The sequence below is a fragment of the Pleurodeles waltl genome, chromosome 8 (genome assembly GCF_031143425.1).
Source record: "Pleurodeles waltl isolate 20211129_DDA chromosome 8, aPleWal1.hap1.20221129, whole genome shotgun sequence".
NCBI classification, from domain to species: domain Eukaryota; kingdom Metazoa; phylum Chordata; class Amphibia; order Caudata; family Salamandridae; genus Pleurodeles; species Pleurodeles waltl.
The window spans coordinates 50,767,851-50,779,931 of record NC_090447.1 but is presented as its reverse complement, the minus strand read 5'-3'; the positions used below and the strand labels follow the sequence as shown (position 1 = coordinate 50,779,931).

General features: G+C 42.0%; 1 long non-coding RNA gene across 1 annotated transcript in view; it reads right to left on the bottom strand.

Moving 5' to 3' along the window:
- Nucleotides 1-2,055: 2,055 nt before the first annotated feature.
- LOC138249697 (uncharacterized) overlaps nucleotides 2,056-12,081 on the bottom strand; it is a 147,478-nt gene continuing 137,452 nt past the window's right edge. The window contains exon 3 of the long non-coding RNA XR_011194836.1: nucleotides 2,056-2,133. This is a non-coding gene — a long non-coding RNA (uncharacterized lncRNA). The remainder of the gene's footprint in view (nucleotides 2,134-12,081) is intronic.

Genomic DNA, 12,081 nt, shown 5'->3' with positions numbered 1-12,081 from the left:
TTGTCTGTTTATAGGTTGAGTTTTCCAGACGGAGCACACACCCGATGCTTGTGTCCCACACCCATTCACAGAGGAATGTTCTGGCCCCTACATAAGTCAAGCTCCCCAGGCAGTCTAGAAATTGGTGTGAGTTGTTGTGTTTTGTTACGCAAGCCCCCCAGGGCCAGTTTCCATTGGTGGATATGACAGCAGACAGAGCATACAGAATGACATGCCAGTAACCCCAAAACAGCCAGACACCAACCCTACAATCTCAGTGGCCCATTTTACACTCTACTTGCCAAACCCACGCATGACATTGAAGGAAGGAACATTTACCATGCGTGATCTTTTGGGGACGTTGCCAGACAGTCCAATGAATGACGGTCATCATTAAGGTGAAATCATGCCCTCGAAACGTCCTTTAAAACCAATTGCCTTTTTAGCCTATTATTTAGAAAAATATTTTAAAATATAATTTTAACCCATTTATTTTAAAAATAAAAGATAGCTGCTGTTTCTTGATCAACCTTAGAATAGTTAGCACACAGGGCATTTCCCACCATGCATCTGGACCAATTTGCCAGACGGTGTTCTCCCTCCCGCCTTTTTCGATTGCCTCCTTTGAGTTATTGGGCTGACAATCTCATTAGATGCCCTTGCACTCTGGGGGTGCAGAGACCTGAGAAGACTATGATCAGCATTGCCAGCGCCCACAACTTTATAGTGTTACGCTCTACTGAAGAAGGACAAATATCCTGAAACACAAGTCTGGAGATGCGCAGACAGCACTGGCTGCGGCAACAATGGTGAAAACTAAAGACTTTCAACTAAAATCAGTGCTCTCACGGACTGCATTTACCACAATCCATCTGGGCAAATAATGTGCTGGCTTGCAGGTAAGTGTGCCCCTGCTAACGCGTCCTTCTATGTTAATTTATACACATCAGGACTCCTTTTAGGCCGATGAATCTTTGGACCCAGTGGTGAGACACCGTAAGATGAGGTAACTGATCAATATATCAAGCAATATATCAATAATATTGTCAACATATATCACCACAATATATTTCACTTTAGACATTTAGTTAAACCTTCGGCGCAACCATGACCTTTCAGTCATGAATAACCACACCTTATTGAAGTTTTGTGAATTTTATTCCCTATTGATTACAATCTAATAGCAATTGTATTAATCTCAAAACCAAGAAGCAAAAGAGCATAGTCACAATGTGGTAATAATGCAAAGATCACAAACATAAGATAGTAATATGAAGATAAACAAATCTAAACACGTAAAACCTCATATATGTTTAGTTCAGCATAGCACCACGTCAGTCACGTCAATTACGTCAGTCAAGATGAAATGCCTCATCTAACCACAATTAGCATCAGCATGTTGGACTTCATGCAAAACAATTTAGAACATCAATTTGGAAAACATCTGACTAAGGTCTCTAATCAAAAATACACAGCAGTTGGTACCTAGAAAGAAAAGTCAAATAAATGAATTTCAATAGCAACAGCATAATTACCCTCCTCGGAATAGGTCAGCATACAGGATCAGTCTTCGTCTTCAGGACATCAGTTAGATCGCCGTCAGTCTATCTAGTCTAAGGGCAGGGGACACCTCCCTCTTAAGGAGGAAAATGCAATGGGGCGACTAAGGTGAGGATGGTTTTATTAAGTCTCAAGTCACCAAATAGAGTGACAGAGTTTCTGGATGCAATCGATATCATTCCCTACCTAGTGCTCTCGAGTCTCTTGTGTCATGGGTTTTATCCCTTTTCCATAATACATTCCCCCAAAATTCTATTGGATAGTCACTACACCCCACTATCTGTAACCTATCAAATTATACATTAAGTAATGCATTTGTCATTTTATGATAAATTATAACATTTTGATTGGTCTTCATAATTGACGTTTTTCGTAGGTGGCACATCTGGGGTTACTTCATTTTCTGGCACGTTCTTCGGGTCAAGAGTTCTCTTTTCCGTGGTCCAGTGACCTTGAAAGTGTCCATATTTTTGTTGCAAAGCGTACAACTTTATACTAAAGCAACTAGCATGCGGATGAGAATATAACGGTCAATGATACAATAAGCGGATAAAAGAACAAATGCTGGGTCATGGCCTTTTGCAAGTCAGCACACTGGAGAAACAGAAAAATATGCTTTAATATGAGAGCTACACAGCTAGTTTTTGACTCACTCTAACTTAAGGCTTATGGATTCTAATAAATGCAATCATCGTACGTGTTAACATATTTAATTAATCATAATATGAGCAATTATTTCTTACAATCGACATTAGTTTATGCATGTGATAATTCTCCACGTTTAAAATACGTTTCAACAAATAATATTATTAATGCAGCGTTGTTAATATAAGTATTTCACATCTAAAAATAGGTAATGTTTAAACTACGCTCTCTCACCCCACCCCCTCTTTCTAATTGGCTGCTTTGAGTTGCTGGGCTGACAACCTCATTGGGATGCATGTGCGTTCTGGGAGTGGTACAGAAACTGGAGAAGACTTTGAGCAGCACAGCCACATCCCCAAATTCATTGTTACGCTCTACCGAAGAAGGACAGATATCCTGAAAGGTGACTAGAGATAAACAGCACTGACTGCACCAAGAATGCTGAATACTGAAGACTTACAACTAATGTGAGTGTTATCATGCACTGCATTTACCACAATGCATCTGGGCAAATAATGTGCTGTTTTGCCTGGGTGTTTGACCATCCCCTCTTTTTTAATTGACTCTTTTGGATTAATAAGCATATTCTATCCTGTTATGTCTCAGTTGCACACACAGGCCAGAACAACCTGCACACGGACAGTGCAATACCACCCTTGAGGAAAAGTCCTTAGAGGGAACAGTGGTGGTGGTATGTGTGATAGGCAGGATGCAGGCTCCAGTGATGTCAACTAGACTGTGCTTTGGGCAGCCTGGTGGGATGCTGCATGTGGCACACTATTAGGGAGAAGCAGGACAGTTGGGGTAACAATAACCTAATGTACCTATGCTGTGTAGGATGCTGGACTGTGGGATAACATATGTGGTTTGTACCCCTCAGGAATTTTTCTACCCTTTGTGTTGAGATGTGACAAGATGGCCGTGCTGGGGTGGCAGCAAGAGGTAGTTGGCAACAAGCACCCCTAATGCATAATACACAGAATAAAAAGGAGGGGGGTTCTTTCTTCTGCTGGGTTCATTTTACAAAGGAACATACTGCTCAGTTTGAGGGGCAGGGTGGGTGGGGGTGGGGATGTGGAAGGCATGAGGACAGTCTGTACATCAATACTCATTTACAGCCCAGCACAATGTATGGATTTTAGGAAGTTCCATGGTGAACCTACTGCAGTGTCCTGGGTCAAACTGTGAAACACTACAGAGGTTGTGAAATGACTACTAAGGAAGGCCTGAAGCTAAGTACACTCTTGTAGCATTTAAGGAGGTGAATAACACCGAGACAACCAGAAACACCATGGCACGTCTCCAAAGGCACTCTGGTCCAGCGACACGAACACTGGGAATACCGATTTCCTAATTGCGATTCTCTCTGAATCACAACTAGGAAATCAGTCTTCCTAATTTATGAAACTTTTTTGAGTTCCATCAGTGATTTCTAGTCGGTCGTAAACAGACCCATCTCAAGCATATTAATGACGTAGATCGCAGTTTCTGACCCATTGGGAACAAAATTCCAATAGGTTTCCAGCCGGAAACACACGACCTCTGAAAGGGAGGTGGGGCTGCTAGAAGCTGTGCAATGTCTGTGTTTTCATCCTATAGGTACAAAGCCATAGGATTAACTATTTTGATCATAAGAGTGTCCCGGTTCAGTACGCAGCCATGATTAATGGTGATCAGGGGAGATTTCTCTTACTTCAAGGGAGACTGGGCACAGGCACGTCTCGTTTGTTAATAAGAATGGTCCAACTATGGATGACCCCGGCTTCTTCATACAGATGTTGGCAATATGCAGTAAATTCTACTACAGTGCTTTGGTGGGGAGATTTCAATGCAGTGTAGTCCCACACATGCACTGTCGCAAATCCTTGGCCTGCACGTGTGTCTGCTACCAGAACACAAACCTAATGCAACAACATGGTCCTGCGGATATTGGATGGCCAGGAGTCCTGAGGTGTTTGACTTCACTGTTTATTCATCAGCGCGTGGCGCTTCGTCAAGGCTTCACTACTGGCTACTGTCCAATGATGCATGTACCTGGCTGGTAACCGCTAAGTTATTGGCACATACACTGTCACGCCGTTCACCCATATTGGTCAAATGCATGGTCCCTGGCCAAGCGACCAGAGTTAGGCAGTGGTGATTCCCGTCCGAAGCACTCCTGAAGTCTGCCTTGTGGTCAGAAATGGGACAGGCTATAGTTGAATATTTCAGCATTATTGTGTAATCCGTGGACGGCCCCGGCACGGTATGGGAGGCGTTTAAGGTTCACATTAGAGTGATGAGTATTTCTAAACAGGCTGGAGTGTTGAAAGCTCTTACATGGAGGGGAGCCGGAATACCAGGACATTCAGCGGCAGGGCAACTCTCTGTAAAATAAAGACTTAAATTGACCTATATAACAAGGTTGCTTCATTGAAGGGCAAGCTGCTGGCGAGTATGCCATAGCTCATCTATATGGGAATGGCGGGCGGCCAGGTGGAGCAATAGAAAGGATTGCTAGGCTGATGTGGGTGATGCAGAATTTTGGCTTGATGGCAGATTTTTACAGTGCAAATGTTTACATATTGACACTGCATATGCTTAAAATGTATGAAGAAGCTAGGCAAAAGGGCATATTGCCCCCTGTTCTACGTGAGACACACAAAACCACCCTACTAATGCCAGGTAAGTCACCAACATAATATGCCTTCTATAGACCCCTTTCCTTTATCAATATAGACAATACAATTCTATATCATATCATGGTCCATGAAGCCTTTGACTTCTTGACTCGCGCTGCCATTGAGAGTCAATTATCGAAGGGGTATGTGGCCCAGTTGCTCTAGACCTGTAGTAGATCAGGCCCCGGGGCATCAGGGGTAAAAGGTTGCAACCCCCACGGTTGGACCCAGTAGCCCCTGCTTACCCTGGGGCCCTCTGAAAGGGGTTCTGACATTGTGCGTTTGAAGAGTAGTTAGAATATGAGATTCAATTTATTACTTTTACCAAACAAATGTTAATTTGGACTTTATATATGAGATAAAGTACCCCCTGCATACACGACAAGGATATTACAGGTCACTAAGTTGTTTCATGAACATATAGAAAAATGAGTCTGAAGGATGTGCTTCTTTATAATGTCATGAAATTCCGAGTTGACGTGCAATATTCTAATAATGTCTGGAAGAGGGGACTTTATTCCTTATATTACAAGGACATACCAGCACGCTTCCCCAGACTGCTTAAATCCTTAGGCCCATATTTATGGGTTTTTACGTGCAGGGCAGCGCAGAGAGTCCCCTTGCTGCACTGCCCTGCCTCACAGGGAAAGCACACGAATGCACTTTATTTATCCAATACAGCACATTCCTGTACTTTCCCCCTGCCTGGTGCCCTTTTGTCAGCCTAGTTCCAACGCAGACATCCCTGCACCATAGTACCAGGGTGCCTGCATTGCATGCAGGTTGTTTTTGTGCAGAAAGGGACACCTTCCTGCACAAAAACAATCACAAGAGACTTTTTACTTTTTTTATGTGTGCTGCAAAATGCAGCACACAGAGAAAGAGTAAAAAACTAGGAGAAATAAAAATATTTCTCCTCTTTACGTCTCTCCTTTGGAGGTGCATCTTTTTGGCACATTCCAGGTTTACCAGGTTGGGTAAATCTGGAAATGTGTCAAAAACCATGAAAGTTGCGTGGGAACATCCATGCAAAACCTATGGAACGCCTCCCTTGAGCAGTGAAACAACCGAGCGATTTACGCTGCCTTGCTTTAATCATATTTTAAGCCATTCAAAGTCACTTAAAGTGGCTTTAAAATATGACTGAGTGGTTTGCGTCATGCATGTACTACACTGCGTGGTGCAAGCATGTTGCAAACCACTCATACATATATTACCCTTAATGTCTTGCTCCTTCATGTTTATTGCAGACAAGAAGAATAAACGTAGAATCTGTACTGAAAAATTGAAAACACAAAAAAACAGTTAGTGATTTTTACAAAAAAGGTATTGGAATCAATTTGATATAAATTAGGTTAAGCTGCTGTGACCAGATTGCATAGGAGCATGTAGAGGTTCTTTCTTCCCTGCAATGACCTACAGCATAGACACAAATTAAGCAAGTTGCCATAAATATCTCCTTTCTGCTGATCACTTTTCTTTTCAGAAAAATACATCAGAAGAAGGAAAAGCCAATTCCTCGTTTCCTTGTTTAAACTGCAGCAGTAAGTATGCTCCATGACCTGCCTTTCATCCTGGCTGCTGGTTCTCGCAGTGGGCATTGTGATGTCAGAACTCAACTGTAATGGTCTTATTACAATTAAACTGCATTCAGGGATTGCAAGCCCCCATGTATTAGAATTATATTATAATAAAGTTTACCTTCAGAAAATAATTGTCTTTTAGAAATTAAAAATGTGTTCCTTTTATTTTTCTATTTTTCCCCGTGTGTTCTTAGTGTAATTCCTTGCCTCCACTGATTTCTATGAGAGTATGTTGCAGTACCAGGGACTGGACATATATCATGAAAGACTTACTCCAAGGCTTGGTGGGAGTAATGTGAGTCTGCTTTGTCAGCAGTAATCTTGTAGCAGACTTAGGTGTAATTATTTTTAATAGCAATTCACATATTCTTTATTTCATGAGTGTGTTTTTTTATTATCTGCATGCCTGATCCTAAATCACTGTTTAAATTCCCTTAACCCCTTAGCTGCTATGACTTTTTTCTGCCCCAGTACAGAATCCCTTTTTAATGTTTGGGTCATTTTGTGCTTAAGCCTTCATAACTTTTTTTTCCACAAAGGCATCAAAGACAAATGTAAGTCTCTTTTTCCCCACACATTGGGGATTATAAGGATACCCTAGGTTTGTGGATTTACCTGAAGAGAACAAGGCAAATAGCCAAATATGGCAACATTTCTTTTTGTAAAATGGGGAAAAGTGCTGTGCAAGAAAGTGTTTTTCTCAACAAAGATTTTGCTGTGTTAAGTTGTTAAGTTCACCAAATGCCCAGCTTTCACCAGCAAGCAGAGTTGTAGGTTTTTAAGTAGTACGTGTTTTGTTCCTATATTGTTTTTTCTAATACCCACTTGCAGTTTGTGGTAGAAATAGGTGTGAAACTAATGGTTGAAACCAGAATGCTTTACATTTGTGAAATGTATAAATAATTCTGAATTCAGCAAAGGGCCAGCTGTGTAGATAGCAATTGTTTTTCCTAAAGATACCATTTGTTGAAATTAAAAAATGAAAATAAGTAGAAGTAGATGAAAACATTTTACTCTGTAATTTTTTGCCTAAAGGCAAATTTGCCAAAGTGGTATACCACTACGTTTAGGGCATTCTGGTCACAGGTATATACACAAACATGCAATATAAAGAGCCAATAACTGAGCTTCAACTTAAAAATAATATTTCATTACGACAAGAAAGTTCCCTAAACACAACATGGAGACTTAACATTTTTGCCATGGAAATTGGCCCATTTTGATAATGTGGATAGCAGCAGTACTTGGGTTAGGGCTTCGATATCCACCAAGGAAAGCTACTAACCCCAGGCATTTCTGAAATTTGCTAGCCAGGTCAGTGTGTCTTGCATTGATCACACTGTGTCTCCTTAATCACAAGGCTCTGCAAACCTCAAACTTTGGCTAAAATCAACCATTTGCCTCACATTTAGCAAGTATAAATTCTGCAATCTGTGGGAATCCTGTAAAATTCTACCAACAAGCATTCTTACAATTCTCCTCTTAAAACAGCACTCCACTTGTGTGGGTGGGCCCATTGCCCCTGACAGGAAACACACCAAAGCTCAACTTTAAGACATCAAGGCCCGTATTTATACTTTTTTTAGCGCCGCATTTGCGTCGTTTTTTGACGCAAAAACGGCGCAAACTTGCAAAATACCATTGTATTTTGTAGGTTTGCGCCGTTAGGCGTCAAAAAGCGGCGCAAATGCGGCGCTAAAAAAAGTATAAATACGGGCCCAATTGTTTGCAAAAAAATTGATCCATTTTAGTGTTGTGGGTTGCAGGGACATTTAGTCAGACATATAGCCGCCACCCACAGAAACAAACTAAACCTGTACATTTCTGAAAACTAGATTTACAGTGTGGTGTAGGTTGTGTGGTCCCACCACAACTACATTTTCTCATCTGAATGCCCTGCAAACTTTAAACTTTTGCTAAAATCCTGCCTTTTCCTTACGTTTCTTTGAGGGAAAGTTCTGAAATTGGCAAGCATCCACAAAATTCCTACCAGCCAGCATTCCCACACTTTTGCCAATTAAAAAGGTACCCCACTGTTGAGTAGTGGCTATCAGAAAGTTGGAGGCGAAAGCACCTTATTCAACACCAAAGTAAGCAGGCTAGAACATTTCTAGAACACATTGGCTAAGGCCTTCCATCTTTGTCCTCAACAAGATTAGACAGAGAGGACAAAAGGGCAAATATTTTGTTAACGTAGACAAAATTGCATGCAGACATGCACAACAAGGACACACACACACTCACTGTTCTACTTGATCTCCCAGTAGGTACATTCAGATTAATATAAACAAGAAAAGGATAAGGCAGAATATCACAAGTGAGAAAATCTCACTCCTGCTCTCACACAGGAATATTGCCAAAGTCAGTATCTCCCAAGAAGCTCTTTGAGCATATTTATTCCATCTGACAATTCAAGCTCATATATTTTGATCAGGAAGAAATGAAAAAAAATGACTAGAAAATAAACTGACACATAACATTGTAAGGGGCCTCTCAAACATCCTTGTATGGGAATATTTTAGAAGTGCCAATCACTTCTCCCACACATCTTTACCATAGAGGCAGAATGTCATGATGGTGTTTCCCAATCCAGTCTGACAAGTTGTTCTGCAAGCAATGGATAATCAAGTGTTATCTAGCAGCTATGACCTTATTGGGGACTAGCGTGTGTTGGCCGTATCTCTGTTGTTCAATTCCCCACACACACACGCTCACACCCAATTAGCTACTGATACACACTTGGGGCCTCATTTACAAGAGGCCTGCGCTGCCGGAGCATCATTATTCATGACGCTTCAGTGACGCACGCCTCTCAATCACATCTATGATGCGCCGCAAAGCCACCCTGCGTGGCTCTGCATGGCCTCATAGATATGGAGTAAGGCAAGGCAGCCCAAAGCACTGTTTTGTCTTACTTAGCGTGAAGGAGGCGCTCAATAGGCGTTGCAGTGTGTTTTCCTACACAACACCCTTGGGTTTTGACACATTCCCAGATTTACGAGAATCCGTATACCTGAGAGGCGTAACAAGGAGAAATAACTTTATTTCTCCTCGATGTTTCCTCTTTCTATGTGTGCTGCATCCTGCAGCGCACGTAGAAAGAGAATAACACCTCCATTGAGTGTTTTTGTGCAGGAAGGTGTACCCGTACTGCACAAAAACAATCATGTCAACAACGCAGACACCCCTGCACCACGGTGCAAGGGGGCCTGTGTTAGCGCTCATCAGTAATGTATGTGCTGGCGCCTGCTGAAAGGACAGGAATGCACCGCATCACGTAAATACAGTGCATTTGTGCACTTTCTAGTTGGCGTCGGACAGCACAACTAAAAGTCTTGCGACGCTGCGGTACCTTAATGTTTGTAAATGAGGCCCTAGGTGACTACTAGGATTAGAAAACTGCACGGGGCTTAGAGTTGCCACCTACCTCAGAAAAATATACCTAATGTGTGTTCACGTTTTAAGATAATGCAGAGGCAGAAACATGATCATTAACTTGATCTATTTAACATGATATTTAACTTGATCTAATTGAACTTCATATGAAATCATTGGTATTAATTTGTAACATGGCCTTTCTGTCTTTGTTTACCTTAATTATTGATCAGGAATCTTAAAGCATTTTCCTCTTATATTTACTGTTCTAATTATGTACTAATGCAGGAAAAATACCAGCTTTAGGTGATGTTTTTTAATTTTGTATTTAATGGAACATTAAAATACTGGTCATGTCCTAAGGAAGCGGGCAGGTGGCATCGCTGCAGTGGGGTCACATAAGTGGCAATCAAGCTATAAACAGCCACTAAGTGCCAATAATGGCCCTTCCAGCGAGGCCTTTAAGTTACTGATGCATACATGCAAACCCGCCCGATTTAGGCAAATTTCAGGGCCAGTCTCCCACCTCCTGATTCCTGCATGCAGAAACCCCATTGGCGTTTTGTAAAACTGTCAAAAATAAAATGTTAATGCATTTCACACTGGCTCCAATCTCCCGCTCCAAGAATTACCTCTGACATCAAAGGTTAATTCTTGGAGGGGAGGATTACAGCATGAGACACTCCTCAGCATTGTATTTTTGGCAGTTTTATATAGCTAAAGAAAGTTTAGAACTGTGTCTTTGTTTGTGCTATGTTATTAAACTGACAAAAAAGAAATGCTGATACATGCCAATAGACATTGCCTCTGCACCAGTGTAGAAAGTACATTCACCTGACTATTTTTTTAACTCTCCCACTTGGCTTCTCTAAAATGATGACGTGTACTGATGTGCGGTTTCTGCTGAGGTACCCGGAAACGCTGGAAGATGAAGGCCGCAGGTCCCTTTGATGGACACCGTCCCTGTGAGGGAGCACTTTAGTCTGTAATGGCGGCCTCTGACCTTCCCCCGTGACTGACAGGCTGGGCAGGGAGTGAATGAGGCTGAGAGCCGGCAGCTCTCTCCTGAGGGCCCCCGCAGCCTCCCTGCAGCATCAGAGACAAGATGTCTGACTTGTTTATGAAGTCAGGCTCCGGGGGGAGATGGCAGAGCGGAACTGTAGGGGCTTGAAGGGCAAACATGGGACGTGGCAAAAACTACTAATCACCGCACACCACACTATCCGGAGACACAAAGACACAGTCTGCAAGCACACACACAAATACAAGCACACGTATGCCCACAGCACATGTAACTAGGGCACAGTTGATAAACATGCTTATAGGGCACACATACATTCAGCACACGAACACAGCATGCAGAGGCCACGATACAGGACAATAATTGCACAAAAGACACACAAAACACTCAAATGTACAGCACACACAAGGGCCTCATTATGAATTGCACAGTGCAAGGGTGCCGAAATTAGTGGGTGTCCACTGAACGACTGCAGACAGTAATTGCACCCTCTTGTTATGCGTTGTTCCGCCCGCAATGGGGAATAACAGAAGGGCCTGGTTTAACTCTGAGAGCACGTGGGTACCTGCTCTGATTAGCTCTTTCTGTTCCCACCGAGCACCTGTTCTAACCTGGTGGCAAATGTTTGTCAGAATCAGATGTACTAGTGGAAAACACACATATAAAACCATTACAAATGAAACAAACACACAACACTCACAGAGATCAAACCCAATACAAATGAAACACACACACACAAACACAGACATAGACCAAACCCAATACAAATGAAACACACACACACATAGATCAAACACAATACAAATGAAACAAACACACACACACACTCCCAGACAGAGATCAAACCCAATACAAATGAAACACACACAAACACACACACATAGATCAAACACAATACAAATGAAACAAACACACACACACACTCCCAGACAGAGATCAAACCCAATACAAATGAAACACACACACACACTCACAGACACAGACCAAACCCAATACAAATGAAACACACACACACAGATCAAACACAATACAAACGAAACACACACATAGATCAAACCCAATACAAATGAAACACACACACACACTCACAGACACAGACCAAACACAATACAAACGAAACACACACATAGATCAAACCCAATACAGATGAAACACTCACAGACACACACTCTCATACACCTAGATCAAACCCAATACAAATGAAACACCCACACATAGATCAAACTCTATAAAAATGAAACACACACAGCACACACCG